We start from the raw sequence: 16791 nt of genomic DNA on the forward strand, positions 1-16791 counted from the left end.
GGTTTGTTTGCAAAACTGGGACAGAAGTGCATGGATGCCAATGTCCATCCTGTGCTATGTCCTCAAACAGCTGAAAGGCTCCTGCAAATATCAGTCCCATGTAAAGTAAGAACTCATTTGTGTAAGAGGAAAACAGCAAATTTTTGTTGAAAAGTAGTATCAGTTTAAGGAAAAGTCAAAACAGAGAAGGAGACAACTGTCACTTCTTTAGTTATAAGAATTAAAAATGTGTTGGCAAGAATGACGGTCTATAACAAGAACTAGAACTTAATGGTTCGTCTCATTGAAGGAAGACATATCAATGCTAACATCCCTATGAATACTTGTTCTTTCTGCAAGAAGCTAATAGTAATTTCAAGCATGTATACATTTGATTTATAATTTATTGAAGATGCTATAAACCCAAGGAATATTTCGATTGTTGTACTTTTCCTCAGCAACCCAATTTTAACCGCCTGGCATTATTTGCTAGGCATCATCTAGCCAACTTTCTGAACAGAAGGATATGCCATGTAATGGGGAATCCCCATTGTGTTTTAAAGGTAACACAAGACTTGTTGATCAGAAAGCAGTTTCTTTTTGTGCTATGGGTTTACCATAGGGTCATGACACAGACACTAGTAAATGTGCTTTAAGCATGAAAAAAAAGCAGTGTTTTTTGGAATATTATTTCCATGGAGGAGAAAGATTTTCTGAATAACCGTAGGAAAGACTCGAATAAATTTACACAGGTTACTCAATCTGTAATACACTAATTGGCCTGGACCTCTCCAAAGATGAGAATGCAGCTCAACATTTTCCAGAGTCTTCTACCTCAGAGCCACTTTTTGTGGAGCATCCTGTGGGTTAGAGATACTTACGACAACTTTGACAAATGATGGACTAGAAATAAAAAGATGGACCAGTCATAATACATTGGATTTTGCCATTACAAAGCATTTCTGTTGAATTTTTATATTAAATTTTTGCTTAAGATAACAAAGATTAGAGCAGAATAAGTATTTCTGTCTCTACTTCCAATGCATTGAATGTCTTCCACAGAAACTCTCAGAGGTGATAACCCTAAACACCTATTTAACAACCAAGTTGTCACGAAGATAGTACAAATCAAGAAGAAAAAAAAAAGAGCACAGTTTCAGAGGGAATATTGGATGCAATTAAAGTTATTGGTGATTCACTTACCATGGGGCAGGTAAGTCAGCCTCTTGTCAGTTAAAGTCAGAAATAATGTGCCATTAGAAGATTGAAGGAACCCCCAAACACTTGCTTAATTTAGGTAATGATGATTATCTATTCAAAGAATGCTCTGTATTTATACTTAGCTATAAAACTGTTTTAGGTGGTGAAAAATATAATTGCAAAACTAAATCGAAACTCAATTTGACTTTTATAACATTACCAGTTTAATTAACAAATACATAAGTGATGAAATTATAGGAAGCATATTTTAAATTAAGATTGCTAACCTAAATGTTTGAGATACAAACACAATTTATGCTTGTTCAGAATTGGCAGGAAGTGTTTGGAATTGAACTGTGTTCTTGCATGAAGCTTCCTGCCTCGTGGTAAACACAGAGTTCTTTCCTGGTGTTAGGAATAACAAGAATGAGTGAAATCTTCAGATAATTCAAGAGTTTAATTTTAGTTCACAGTTCCAATTTCCTCCTCTAGTAAATCACATCACTGCTGCTAAAAGTAGGAAACATGACTAATTTTAGTTTTGTTATTTTTCCTACCCCTATTCACACATTAATAAGCAATGAAAGTGCATAAAGCAGGGCACAGGGGAGAGAGGTTTTTTTTTTTTTTAAAGACAAAACAACATCGGGGGAAAATATCTACTGATTAGGCAATGGTTCCCTAAATTAATCAAGGGTGTGTCAGCAAAATTAGAAATCAAAATAATGCTGAAGACCAAATGCCCTTTTTATTTTTATATTTTTAAAAAATTTTTAATGTTTATTTTATTTTTTGAGCAAAAGAGACAGAGCATGAGTGGGGGAGGGGCAGAGAGAGAGGGAGACACAGAATCCGAAACAGGCTCCAGGCTCTGAGCTGTCAGCACAGAGCTGTCACCACAGAGCCCGACACGGGGCTCGAACTCACATACCATGAGATCATGACCTGAGCTGAAGTCCGCCGCTTCACTGACTGAGCCTCAACAGGTGCCCCAAATGGCCTTTTTTAATGGTATTATTGAAATGTCTGCTGAAAGAGCGCCCATTTTTTATTTACAGGCCAGGACTGTTTGGAAAACACACTACTTAAAGTAAGCGAATCAACCAGTTTATAGGGTGTTAGGAACAATATTCTATGGTGAGGCCGCTGGACCATTCCTTACCTTGAGTAACAAGAATCGGAGGATTCCGGGAGAGCACTCTGGGCCCAGAGTAATAATGCCAAGCACCAAGAAGGTCTGCATCGATTGTCGCTGCATAGATGAAAGGGCGACCAAATGAAAACGTTATGGAAAGAAGGATGTCACCTTTAATGTTAGCCTTGTTATTATTTTATGCCTGATTTCTTAATTTGTGAACTTCCAAAAACTTCATTCCCTCTAGAATTAGGATTTTTCTTCTTTACCCTCTATTTTGTCTTACCCCTGCTCCCTACTGATGAATTCCCCTGATCCAACTTGTTTCCCAACTACCTGGTTTCCAAGTTCTGCCTACTCTTGGATTCTCTGTTGCCTTCCTTCTTCTACCATCCTCTGTCCACCACACGGAGAGCCAATCAACTCCACAGTCACTGATTTCTTGGACACCCATCTATTATTCCATTCAATTCTTCCCTGCAGGATGTGGCCCCAGAGTCCATCTGCCCCACCACTCTGGAGTTAAGCACATGAAGGGGTCCTGTTCCCAGGTGTGACTATGACTATGAATCTGTTTAAACAAGTAGATATTTTAAAACAAATACTAACTCATTATTCCTCTCTGCCAGCCCCAATACCATCAGCAAAACAAGTTTGTGGGCATATTCATAGTCCATGAGAAAACTCTCCACATACACCCGGGCCATATGACCACCGGAGGAGTTCTATGTGTTTGCAGGTTCCCAGAGGTTCTAGCTCAAGATATCTGGTGGGAGGATGCGCAGTCAGGCTCAGGAACTCCAGGGTTCTGTGTCATATTCTTCACATGGAATTGGCTTCCGAACACCCAGCTGTGATTCATCTGACTGAAGCAGCTTGGATCGTAGAGCTGCAGTTTCTATTATCTTTTACTTCAGTTGTTCTATTACATCTTAGACTTTTGGAAGATTAAAAAAAAAAAAAGGAATCTCACTTTCAGATGTAAATGGTGCAAGTGCTGTGGAAAATAGTATGGCAGTCACTCAAAAAATTAAAAATAGAATTAAAAACGGCATATGATCTAGAAATTCCACTTCCACTTCCAGGTATATATTCAAAAGAATTGCAAGCAGGGTCATAAAGAGGTATTTGTAAACCTATGTTCATAGCAGCACTACTCATAATGGCCCAAAGATAGAAGCAATCCAAGTGTCCATCCATGGATGGATGGATAAATAATATGTGACGTAAACCCACAATAGAATATTATTCAGCCTCGGGGACCCTGGGTGGTTCAGTTGGTTAAGCGTCTGACTCTTGGTCTCAGCTCAGGTCTTGATCCTCAGGGTCATGAGTTCAATCCCTACATTGGGCTCCACACTGGGCATGGAGCCTACTTAAAAATATAAAATTAAAAAAACAATATTATTCAGCCTTAAAAAGGAAGGAATTCTGACACATGCTACAAGATGAATGAAACTTGAAAACGTTATGCTAAGTGAAATTATCCAATCACAAAAAGACAAATAATGTATGATTTCATTTACATGAAGTACCTAGAGTAGACAAATTCACCGAGACAGCAAGTGGGATGGTTGTTTTCATGGCCTGAAGGAACAGGGGACTGGAGAGTTACTGTTTAACGGGTAGAGTTTCAGTTTTGCAAAATGAAGAGTTCTGGAGATTGATGGTGATGACGGTAACACAACAATACAAATGTATTTAATACCACGCTTAAAAATGGTCAAGATAGTACATTTATGTTATTTTGTTTTATTGTGTATTTTACTGCAATTAAAACATTTTTACTTATTTATTTTTTATCTTTTAATATTTATTTATTTTTGAGAGAGATAATGCAAGCAGGGGAGGGGCAGAGAGAGGGGGAGACAGAAGATCCAAAGCAGGCTTTGCACTGACGGCAGCAAGCCCGACGTGGGGCCCGAACTCATGAACCGTGAGATCATGACTTGAGGTGGAGTCGGACACTCAACCGAGTGAGCCAGCCAAGCACCCCCATGAAACATTTTTTAAAAAGATACTGCCTGCTGAAAAATTTTTAAAAATAAGACACAAAGGAAAAAAAAATCCCTTTTTCTTAAGCCTTGGTTCCTAATTCCAAGATACAGTGCAGCTACGAGTGCAGATTACAAAGTCAAAATGAACTTTCTAAGCTAAGAAACTATATTGTTGTCAGATTTTGCTCAAATAGTATGACATTCAATTGAGGATCCACCATATTTAAGTGTATCAAGTGCTGTTGGGGGTGGGGGGAGGCAAGTATACAACTGTATAGGAGAGAATCTCAGGCATGGAAAAATCTGAAGTCTACTTGAAGGGATAAAATACATACACCAGTAACTACACTGTGGAATTGGATGTCATGTGAGAGAGAAAATTAAGTGTCATGGGAAAGCACAGTCAATGTGAGGAATAATAGATGGAGTTGGCGACAGTTGATTTGAGTTTTGAAGGCTGGGGAGATATTGACAGGCAGAGATGTGGGGTGGTCTTTCCAACTAGAAGGAGCAGTAAATAGAAAAGCATGAGCATCATTGCAAGAACAGGGAACTGGAGGTAGGCAGATACAGTGGGTTGAATCCACTTTAGACCTAATTTGAGGCAATAAGAAACCATTAAAGGTTTTTGAGTTAGAATAATCACAAAAAAACCCAGCTCTTTTAAAGATTCTAAAGATGTAATCTGCACTGTTTATCTTAGAGCAAATTTGAGAATGCAGGTAGGATATCAGCCAGAAAACTATTACAGAGGCATGTAAAAATTAATGACCACTTGGAACACAGAAGTGGCAACATAAATCAAAATAAGGGGAGGGGATGAGCTGTTGTGAGAGATACCACAGACAACAGGGTAGGATGGAGAGAGCACTAAATTGGGAGTCAGGGGTCCAGGTGGTAATCTGGTTTTTACTAGCCCCTTCTTTGTGTAAGCTTGGAAGGTCACTTAACATGTCACAGCTTCAGTTTTCTCATGTTTAAAAATTTTTTTAAGTGTTTATTTATTTATTTTTGTGAGAAAAAGAGCATGCAAACACGAGCAGGGGAGGGACAGAGAGAGAGAGAGAGAGAGAGAGAGAGAGAGAGAGAATCTTAAGCAGGCTCCACGCCTAGCACAGAGCCCCTGACACAGGGCTCAATCTCGGGCTGTGAGATCATGACCTGAGCCGATATCAAAAGTCAGCTGCTTCACTGACTGAGCCCCCCAGGTGCCCCCCAGTTTTCTCATCTATAAAATTTGGGAGTTAGGATCATTTCAATGGTTGCTTCCAGCACCAAATGTCCAGGATCTAAACTGAAGTTATAGTTTGGTGGAGTCATCACAGGAGGAGTGGTGATTGCAGCCTGGATGTCAAGAAAATCACCAGGGAAGAAAGAGTCAAGGAGGAGATAGCAATCGTGAAAGCCCTATCTCCCTTCCCTGGGTCCAGTAAATAAGACTATATCTCAGCCCAATCCTGCTGACAAAGGGAAACGACAGATGAAAGTATAAGAAGAAAACAAAGAGAACCGGCATTTGGAATAGGGAGTCTCATGTGTGACCCTAACACTCAAGTTACATTTTTTCTCCCACGGGAAGTTAATGAAGCTAAATTGGACTTGACCAGATTTATTTTTTGTCTCTCCAGAAGGTCTGCTTCCCGTGATGCCTCTGTGTCCATGCCACAGTTGTGAGGCAAACTGGACCCGTTGTTGGTCTGGCAGGAGAGAGCACCAGGGAGGAGAACAGCTGAGCTAGCAAGGGCGCGTGTCTGTGTTTTATGGTCATGTTCCTCCTGGCTTGAACGATGGCACCACTGTCATTCTGGCAGGCCTGGCAGCAGGTGCAGGACCATTGTTTGTGTTGCCCAGATCTACAAGGGTACAAGCTAGGCCAGGGAAATGGCAGCTGTTCAGTTGAGCAGGGCGATGGTAGGGGATTGTTTCTAGATGGCTTCGCAGCTGACATCAGACACAAATCATTATTGTTTATGAAGAGGCTTTCTCCTGTCATTGAGCATTCCACTGTTGGACAAAAAGATTCAAGGAAGGACCAAATGAGCACAGCATTTGGGTTGGTGATGTTCTTACCCATAACCTAGAATTCCAAAAATGTGTAACCCCAAACCAGCTAATTTGTGTCTTGCATTGCTGCTTGGAACCTCCCCCGCCCCATTAATGAACATACTCCTCCAATGACTATAGAGGGGGCCCAACTGGCCAACACCCTTCTTTGACCCAACATATATTCTATACAGCCATTTCACCCCGATGACAGTAACACCTGACGTCATATAGTTTTTTCCACTGTTATTAAAATACTGATATGGGCCCTCTTCCTTCTCACAACTCATACCTACACGATTAAGATCTCCTATTTATTCTTGTATCAAAAAATGTTATTCTTATCAGATCTCAATAAAAAGTCTGTTTATTTCTGGTGTTCCAACATCCTTTTTGGAACATTCGTCTTAAGAGATTATGGAACTTGCAGTTTTGGTTAAAGAGGATCTACCATATAGTACATTCTATAGGAGCAGGGAATTATTTTCTGTTTAGCACATTAATACTTGGAACAGGGCCTGGCACATTGTAGACATTAAATAATTATTTGTTGGATAAATAGAATGGATGGGTCATAATGATAATCAGGCCTTCACAGCAATCTGGTTACAGAACAAAACCTTTAGAAATTTGTTAAAATCTCTAGACTAAATATTCTATTTAGGATAGATTGACTCTCCCAGAACCAAAGTCCTCTGTCAGCATCCATAACTGTGGTAGAGTAAAAGCTTGTTTCCAAGGAAAGCATCTAGTTGATCTCCAATGACTGGGTATTGATGATGACAATGATGTAGAAAAACCCAGGGGAGCCCAGAGAGCTTATGGTAATATCTATATGTAGAAACAATTTTGCTGGTGGTCTTGCAGAAGCAGTTGAGAATGGGGCCTGGCATACATCTGCAAATTTTGTGTCTAAATATAACAATGTTTAGATATATTCATATATGAAATAATGAACACCCAAAGAGTTCTAATGTCCATGTGTCCTAATAGTACTTAGCCATTTACTTTCTAAACTAAGCTTTATAAGATAAAAGTTATTGATAAGGTGATTCATTCTGCCAAAAAATGGTTTTTCTTGTATTTTAATATTTATGTAACTTAATATTAGCCTATTGATTTAGCTCCTATTTCTTCCCAGAACCCAGAAGTCTAGATCCAAAAGGAGTATTTTCACTAGGGTGTATTTAGTAACTGACTGAAAAATAATTTCTTCCAATTTTGCTGTTAGGTAGATTAATATTCAATGTATGCATCAATTTGAAGAACAACTTAAATCTTATGTTAATTGGAAGCTATACAACCCAGAAATTACTGCAGTGGATGCAATTTCTTCAATACAACCTTTTTTTTTTTTAAATGTTTATGTATTTTTGAGAGAGAGAGAGAGAGAGAGAGAGACAAAGTGTGAGCAGGGGAGGGGCAGAGAGAGAGGGAGACACAGAATCCAAAGCAGGTTCCAGTGTCTGAGCTGTCATCACAGAGCCCGATGGGGGGCTCCAACCCACGATCATGACCTGAGCCTAGGTCGGACAGTTAACCGACTGAGCCACCCAGGCACCTCTTGAATACAATCTTTTTAATAGGATATACAACCACCTAAAATCTTCAGTAGAAGTATACAGTTTTCCAGAAAAAAATAACCGGTGTGTGATAAATTAGCATACCAGTCTACTCACAGACATTTCAGGCAGGATAGAGAGGATTTTAGTCTCAGAGACTAAAATATATATATTCTTTACTGTTAGGGAGAACCAAAGCACAAGGCATTGCAAACTGTAACATAACACAGACAGCAATACAATCCAAGGAGGATCCCATTAAACGCTGGTATAATTGAAGATCACTGAAGAATCCAATGTGACTTACAGGAAAGTATATGGGGAACAAGCAGAGTTCTGCCAGGACATCCGCTCCAGGATGAGGAGGGACAACATGGAAATGAATGAAGCCAGTGCACTAGGTGGAGCATTCATGCATCTGAAAGCCAGATCTGAGGGAAAGTGTGACATGAAAGCAAACATGTGATGTCATAGAAAACAAAAAATACTGAAAGGCATCTTGTACTATGAATGTCTTCTGTTCAGCTGAGCACCCCCTGATAAATCACGGTGTGAGTTCATCCTCATAAAACTATGTAAATCTAAGATTTAGGATGAATACTAAGATTTCCAAGAGTGATGAACATTTATTTTGCAATGGGTAAGGCTGGTATTTCTTTGGCTTGTTCTGGGTCATCAAATTGTCCTCTTAATTTTTTCTTATTTCTCTGTCTCTCTCTGTCTCTCTCACTGTGTGTGTGTGTGTGTGTGTGTGAAACTTCTAAGTTTTTATTTAAATGGTACATTTGATATTTTACCTTTCCATTACCACTTGAAAAAAGTTTCAAGATAATGTACCCAGCCTAAATGATTAACATTAATTACATCAGAAAACAATAGAAATTCAGATAGATTAAAGAATAATGTAAAAATACATACATACATACATACAAAATATAGGTGAATATTTTTGTGATCTTGGGATACAAAATTACTTCATGTAATGGGTTGAATACTGTTCTGCCAAAATTCATGTTCACAGAAACCTGTGAATGCGACTGTATTTGGAAATAAAGTCTTGGCAGATACAGTCAAATTAAGATGAGGTCATACTGGATTAATATAGGTCCTAAATTCTATATAAAAAGAGGAAAATTTGTAAAGAACATATTTGTAAAGAAACATAAAACTAAAGGTAAAAAACCAGGAACTGAGAGAAATATTTGAAACATTTATGTCAGGTACACAATTAATATCCTCAATATACAAAGAAGGCATAAAATAATCAAGCAACCATTAGAAAGTGATGCTAAAGATCTGAATAGACAATTAATGAAAGAAAAAATGTCCAATAAATATATGAAAATATATTCCATATATCCCTAATAACTATGAAAAAAATGAGAAACCAATTTTACCTATGAAATTTGTAAATAATGGAAAAAATGTGCATAATATTGCTCTAAGTATTTTATGTATTGCTAACTCATTTATTATTTACAGTAACCCTATGAGCTAATAGGGTTATTGTTAGATAATATTATCTTCATGTTAATAAAGGAAACACTTGAACCACAAATTTAGCAAGGATATACTGAAATGACCATCTTCATATACTACAGATTGAGGGTTGATTTGACAAATTTTGTTTTAAAAACAAGCACATCTTTTTTTAAAATGTTTATTTATTTATTTTGAGAGAGAAAGAGACAGAGAAGGAGAGAGAAAACACGCATGATCAGGGGAGCAGGGAAGGGGCAGAGAGAGAGTGAGAGGGAGAGAAGCCCAAGCAGGCTCCACACTCAGCACAGAGCCTGACATGAGGCTGGGTCTTACCATCATGTGATCATGACCTGAGCCAAAATCAAGAGTCAGATGCTTAACTGACTGAGCTACCCAGGTGCCCCATAAACAAGCATATCTTTTGATGCAAGAATTCCCCTTGTAGGAAGCTGTCCTTAAAAAAATAAAAGATGAACAAAGTGTTAACAGATATTGTCTCTGTGTAATTAAGATGCATCTTATACTCTTTTGTATAGTCTTTATATTTTTGTTTTCTAATTTCTAACATATAGCCTGTGAAGAGCATCCCTTAGTTTGGCAGTGCACAGCTTGACAGCCCTGATGATTTTTAAAAAGCAGATGAGAATTTCTGGCTGTAGATAATTGACAATTTTCCTTGTGTTCCTGAGAAATCAGAAGCGGCAGATGGGAAGCTTAAGGGGGATGGAACAGAGGTAAACTTTATGATATAACATTTTGTCTTCCCTTTAAAGGAGTCATACCATGTGATCAAAAAAATTATTTGATACTATTTTTATTCATCCCAAGTAAGTATCTAGTAAATATTTTTTATCAGTTTTTGGGTGGAAGAAATGAGACATACATTGTTTGCCTTACCCTAGTATTCAAAAACTGTGCTTCAAGTCAAATCTGTGGCCAGTTTCCAGCAAGAGTGTGTGCACTCAAAGCATATATTATCATACATTTCTGACTTATTTCCTTTTCTATTTTCCTTATTTCTTTTTCTAACTTATTTCCTTACTTTTGTTTCTTAATTTGTTTCAAATTTATTTTGTGATACCATATTGCATGCATTTTTATAGATCTTAACTTTTTTTTTTTTAATTTTTTTTCAACGTTTTTTATTTATTTTTGGGACAGAGAGAGACAGAGCATGAACGGGGGAGGGGCAGAGAGCGAGGGAGACACAGAATCGGAAACAGGCTCCAGGCTCCGAGCCATCAGCCCAGAGCCTGACGCGGCGCTCGAACTCACAGACCGCGAGATCGTGACCTGGCTGAAGTCGGACGCTTAACCGACTGCGCCACCCAGGCACCCCAGAGAAACCATTTTTTTAAGCATCTAGAATTTTGAAACCAGAAATAAAATAAAAATTTAAACTACTTAAATTAATATAAAGCAAAAACTAATATAAATGACTTTTAGATAAGTGTAAAGTGAATGTTTTAAGTGATCACCATGTAGCAAAGAAAGGTGAATTGTGTCATATTTCATGTGCCATTCTGTTGTAAACACTCTTAAAAACTGGGTCGCTGAGGTTGCCCCTTTCTTTTAATGGCTACACTTTGGAGACAGGTGATGGTATGCCGAATCTCCATGGCTAAGTGTTTGATTTATTATTAGTTTTGATTTGAGAATATTCTGTGTATGAAGTATAAAAAGGAACAAATGAAACAATGACATTTGGGAAGCAGTAAAATCTGAGGGTAAGAGTTCAGAAGAAATTAAATATGCCTTGACAGCTACTAAAAACAAATAAAAATTAAAAAGCCCAAATGCACTTAGAAAAGTTCAAAAAGTAGAGTTTCACATGTCTGAAGAGGAAATAAATCATTTTGTTCAATATGGCCTACATCAGGTGGCATAGGATATCATATACAGTTTTACACTTAACCAAAGAGAAACATCAATACCTTGGCTAGAATTCAAAGGCACCCAAGGAAATCAACCAGATGATAAAAGGATAAGAGGTTTGAGTCTATGAAGAGAGATTAGAGAAAATTAATGTGTACAGCAAAGAGTAAGAGAAGAGAGGAGGTTGAGACTTTTCCTTAAAAACTTGAGAAAAAGTACCACAAATGAAAAGTTGGAGCCTCCAAGAGGGGCAAGAAGCTAACTGGGGCTGACTTATCCAGTAGGCTCAGTAGGTAGAGTGCCCAGGGCCCAAGATACTTTTAGAGGCCCACAAAAATGTTTTCACTCCTTTAAAAAAATCAGAAGAAAAATGAGTATTATAATAATAAGTATATAAAAATAGATCAAGCCCAGGTTGTGTTCATCTTTATGCCAACACATTCAGAAAACATAATTTTGAATATGCTTTTATGGAGGAAGGAGCCCACAAGGGCAAAAGTGTGTGGGCCCGTGAAAGTCAGAATGTGGCCCTGGAGCTAACCTAGCAAATTTTAGACAAAATATTGGATCAAAACAATCTCCATGGAAGCTCGTTGAGTGTTAAGCACAGATGATCTGGGGGGCTCACAAAGAGGCACCCCGAGTTGAGCATAGGAAGAAGAGGCTCCCTTTCTGCATCTATGAAATTCCAATTGCATTGCCTTAATGTCTTCCCATGTGTAAAATACTCATATAATTAATGTTCACAATAATGCTATGAGGTAGGATTTGTTAGCCCTCTTTGACAGATGAGAAAATTGGAACTCAAAAGATGACATAATTCACTAATGTTATAGAGGGAGCCAGAGTCAGACCTGAAGCTCTGACACTAAGTTCACATGGTGTCACAGCACACAAGTGGAAAATCAAACAGGTGTAATTTCCACCCACTCCATGCTACCCTTACCCCCACTCCTCATCACTCCACCAAGGCCCTTCTTAGATTCATATTCTAATGCTTATTTCATTTTGTTAATTATATCTTAGTTATGCCATAACACACACATTTGCAAGTCCAAATTCTCTTTACTATGGTTTATTACAAGAAAAGAGGATCTTTGAGTAAGTTATTTTACTAGATGAATCTGCTTTTTAAAAATTTTGGGTCCTATTGACATGAACTTATGAGATATACAATTTTCTGAGGCTTTTCTTCTAAAAAATATATGTAATCTTGGGGAGTAGAATGGGGAAATGATGTTGGGTGATCAAAGGTCATTTTCAAAAACAAGGATATCTGTTTAACACCAGATCTTCTAGATAGACCAAAACATATGTGGAAATTTATACTTTGAAATTAGAATTTTTTAGAATTTATTGTAGGAGAGAGAGATCTCTAGGGAGTTGATAGGTATGTTTGTGGATTGTCACATTCCTTGTTATTTCTTATGGTGTAGTTATAGGCTATTGGAATTTCTGAATCAGGGAAAGTGACTTTTATTAAGAAAAATGGAGAAATTTTTATTCTACAGAATTTTTCTTAGGGAGAACATTTTATATTTATAGGGGAAAAAAACCACTTGGATGAACTTCTTAGTATGAAAGATGAGATCCTAATGGGTCAATAAATTGCCTTATAAAGCAAGTGTGTCTTGTTACCTGGAGGGCCCTTTGCCTAAATGCCATGCTGAGTTTAAGTGTACCACGTTTGGCATGGAAGATGCGGGAAGAGTTGAATGGCACTGCACAGGAGATGGGGGAGTAATCTGAAATTGTCAGAGTTTCCAGAAGGAGGGCAGAAAATTCAGCCAGGATGGTTAGAAGCGGGGGAGGGTGTCTAAGAGCTTAGAAGAAGATTTTGTATTAATTTTTTAGTTGCTTGTTACGGAGTTTGAAAAGCAAACCATTCCCTCAGAGGTTTCAATAAAGTCTATATATCTCAATAATACTTTTGAGTGGGTAGATTCTTTTCCAGGAATTCCAAAAGGTGCTGAGTTATGAATCAGGGTTGGCCTAAGGAAACCCGGAGACCGCAGGCCTGGAGGCAAGAGTTGGGGCTAAGGGCAGAAACATCTGGGTTCCATTTAGGTTTTGCTCCAAAGTCAATACCACATGCTGGGAAAAGCAAAAGCATCTATATCCCTGCCCAGCACTGAATATAGAAAGAAATTAGTGTTTCTGACAGGAAAATTGCTTAAAAGGTCAGGATACCTCTTACTGTAATGATCTAGGAACAAAAAACCAAAATATACTACAGATATTTATTTTCCATTAGTGTTTTTATTTTTAATCATTAACGTTACAATCATAGAAATCCTGTTGCTATCACTTCCCTTTTTTTCTACTGCCAAGATTTTTGCTGCAAGAAGTTTAATTCAAATCAATGTTGTTGATCAATACTGATTTTCACCAGTGACCCTTATTGCCATAATAATAATAAAGATGAGAAGTATCATTTTGATATTAATCTTTTGGGGGAATAACTACTTTGAAATACCAATGAAATACCAATATGACTGGGACAGATGATATAATAATTTTCCTCTAAGTGACTAAGTTACATTCCTTGTTGTGGTGCACACATGTTTTCCACACTCGCTTCCATTACTTAGCAGTGAACTTAAAAAAAATAATAAATTGCTGTTGGTTGAGCAACCCAATCTGTGGTGCTTTGTTACGACAGCCTAGCAAACTAATACTGTTTCATATTTAGAACACTTAGATATGCCCAGATAAATGGCTGGATTTTCTAAAATTGAAATATCATTGACATACAACATCATATTAATTTCAGGTGTATAACATGTTGATTTGACAATTTTATACATTACTCAGTGACCACCACAGTAAGTGTTCTTTCTATACCAACTGTTTTGCAGAATCAAAGTTGGTTATTTAGTCTTCTATGTTTTCCTTAGAAACTCAGCAGATTGTGTGAGGAGTGTGTGAAGACCACTCTGAATAGGTTTATGCAGGCAACGTAAACAATTCACAGAGACATATAATCGTAGTAATCCATGCGTCCCTGGTCTCTTCTTTGTCCTCATGTTTCTGGTCTTTATGAGAATTACTTTAGATTTTCACTCCCTTCATTTCACAAAGCAGCCAAGAAGATGGTTGGGTTTTAGCATGTAATCTCTGAAGCTTTGTTTGCTTTCCTGCAATGACCTGGAACCATTGGGTCACATCTAATTAATATGCTGTTGGCAGAACACACTAAACAGAAGTTGTCAAAACTAAATGATTAGAGGTTTAGATTCAGGGTTGAATTACATGTGTTACTTCCAAGAATTACTGCAAGTTATATGTGACTACTTCAAGCTTACAAGGTCTAAGGCTGTTAAACACCCCCTAACCAACACACACACCTCATTAATGGATTTTTTTAAACAATCATAGAATATGTTGCCAGCAAGCATTTTTAAGTGGAATTTCTTTTAATCTTTTCAAGTAACAAATATTTGATATTTCATAAACTTAACACCCCTTCCCTTAAAAACCAAGAGAGGTGTGAGTTGAAATATTTTTTCCTAATAATTTTGACCCAAAAGTTTTGATAAGCAGAGTGAACTTTGGGGCCTATAGTTTTCAAATTGACTGTCGACATTAATGAAGCTCACTGCATTAGCTGGGCTTTTTCACTTATCCAATGTAAACCTACTCCTAGCCCAGTATCTTTGCAAATTTTACACTATATTTGCCAACCCTAAAATCTCTGCAAACATTGGACAGGATCACCTCTTGCTACCTGGTAACAATGTTTATAAATGTATTTATTCTGATAAGATGGCCAAGTACATTTAAAAAATATTTCTTAAAAGGGATTTCAGGATTTTTTTTTTTTGCAACCTTAAATCTTCATTCCTTGTTCTTCATTCCATAGATGCTGCCAATGGCCAGATTTGTGCAAGAATGATGAAGAGAGGATCTGAGTCTGTTAGCCATACAATTTTTTATTGTCAAGGTTCATTTCTTTAGAATACTTTCATAAGATACATGAATGTAACTGACACAAAAGTGTTTTTTTAAAATCATTAACTTTCTGATTCACATATGACTTTCATAGCTCAATGCGATCATTTTACTTTCACATTCTTCTCTGCCCACTACCTGGGGAGATTCTAAATTCCTTCCATTTACATAAGGCTTATTTGAAGCAATTTTTCTCTTGACTCTATGGTGCTGGCTCCTTCTGACTCTGATCCATTCAGGAGTGCAGCTGATCTGGACTCTGTTCTAAAACAATCCCATAAGATTTTGCCAGTGGCTGAAATCCAGTTCTTCCACTTGCCTTATCCTTGACCTTTACCTATTTGGAGATCTGAAGCTGGAGGCCAGTCCCATGTGACTTCTGAGTTGTTCCTCAACCATGTTCTTGTGAGCAATGCTTGAATCCAGACCTCTTCCCCACATACGGTGGGGGCCCCGCTCTCCTGCCAATGTGATTGGCCATGTGGAACGCAGTCTTGTTCCTGCTCCCTTAACATAGTCACTGATGAAGCCCTTGGTGACTGACTGAGGTGATCCAGTTTGATATTCTGCTGTGAGCTAAGTGCTGCAGAGAATATATCCTTCCTTAATCCAGAATCAAGTCATTTGATTCTTCCTCTATTTTTACTGGTGGTGAAACAAACAAATAAAAAAAGGTCCTCTGGTATGCAGTTCAAAGTCTCTGAAGTGGTGAAAGGGATATATTTGGCGTTGTGAAATTCTGAATTATAAAAAAAGAAATACAAGTGAAAAAACTGCAAAATATGTTTTGCATATAATATGTTTTGTGATAAATATCAACAACTTTTAGGAACTTGGAAATTCCCAATAAATGACCATCGCAGATGGTTCTATAATTTGGTTGGTTCACTTTTATCAGTGTCCAAGTTGGTAGCTAACCTGGTTATTAATTTTAACTTTGCTACCATGTGCATGTGTATTTATATATTTTTTTAAAAAATTAAGGACTACATGACTATAACTTTCATATTAATATGCAATATTATTAAAAGTCAAAAAATCAAACTCAGAAGCAATCAGGCAGTAATTCTACCTAACATAAAACAACGGTTTTGATAATCATTATAAACTATCCCTCCTGAATTAAACTGTAGATGTTCACAGGAGACTACTCACGAGATTTATTGAAGCAGATAATTCCATTATATTAGTATAGAAATAGGAAGCTGGAAAAGGGGACAAAAGTGTCAATCAGTATGTGTGCATGGAGACATTGCAGAATTTTTGCATGTATTTTTGCCCAGTAATAGATTTTGAAGGTTATTTATAAATCTGAAGGTGTTTTTCTTTTAAATTCCTTTATTTGCAAAAGAGAAATGATGTAAATTGTTTCACATCATAAAATAGTACATCATATTTTTCTTTAAAATAGAATCCCTTGATTATAAGAAATTGTAAAAAAAAAAAAAAAAAAAAAAAAAAAAACACCTCCAATCATCTATCTGGTGCTGATTCCCAACTTGGCCTTCCCTTACTTTTTTGGTTTCTCTCTTGTGAATATATTCTAGTTTGTTTTTGTCTCAAACTA

At 37.3% G+C, this 16791-nt stretch overlaps 1 long non-coding RNA gene across 7 annotated transcripts in view; it reads left to right on the forward strand.

The window, feature by feature from the left end:
- The window catches only part of LOC131514602 (uncharacterized), a 58608-nt gene that overhangs the window by 34158 nt on the left and 7659 nt on the right, over positions 1–16791 (forward strand). For 2 of the 7 annotated variants that reach the window (XR_009263157.1, XR_009263154.1), the window contains 2 exons: positions 1042–1192; positions 8103–9000. This is a non-coding gene — a long non-coding RNA (uncharacterized LOC131514602). Of the gene's footprint in view, positions 1–1041; positions 1193–8102; positions 9001–15135; positions 15298–16791 lie in introns of those variants that run through there. The other 5 variants (XR_009263156.1, XR_009263160.1, XR_009263159.1 and 2 more) reach the window with 4 other exon arrangements.

The sequence above is a fragment of the Neofelis nebulosa genome, chromosome 6 (assembly GCF_028018385.1).
Source record: "Neofelis nebulosa isolate mNeoNeb1 chromosome 6, mNeoNeb1.pri, whole genome shotgun sequence".
NCBI lineage: Eukaryota > Metazoa > Chordata > Mammalia > Carnivora > Felidae > Neofelis > Neofelis nebulosa.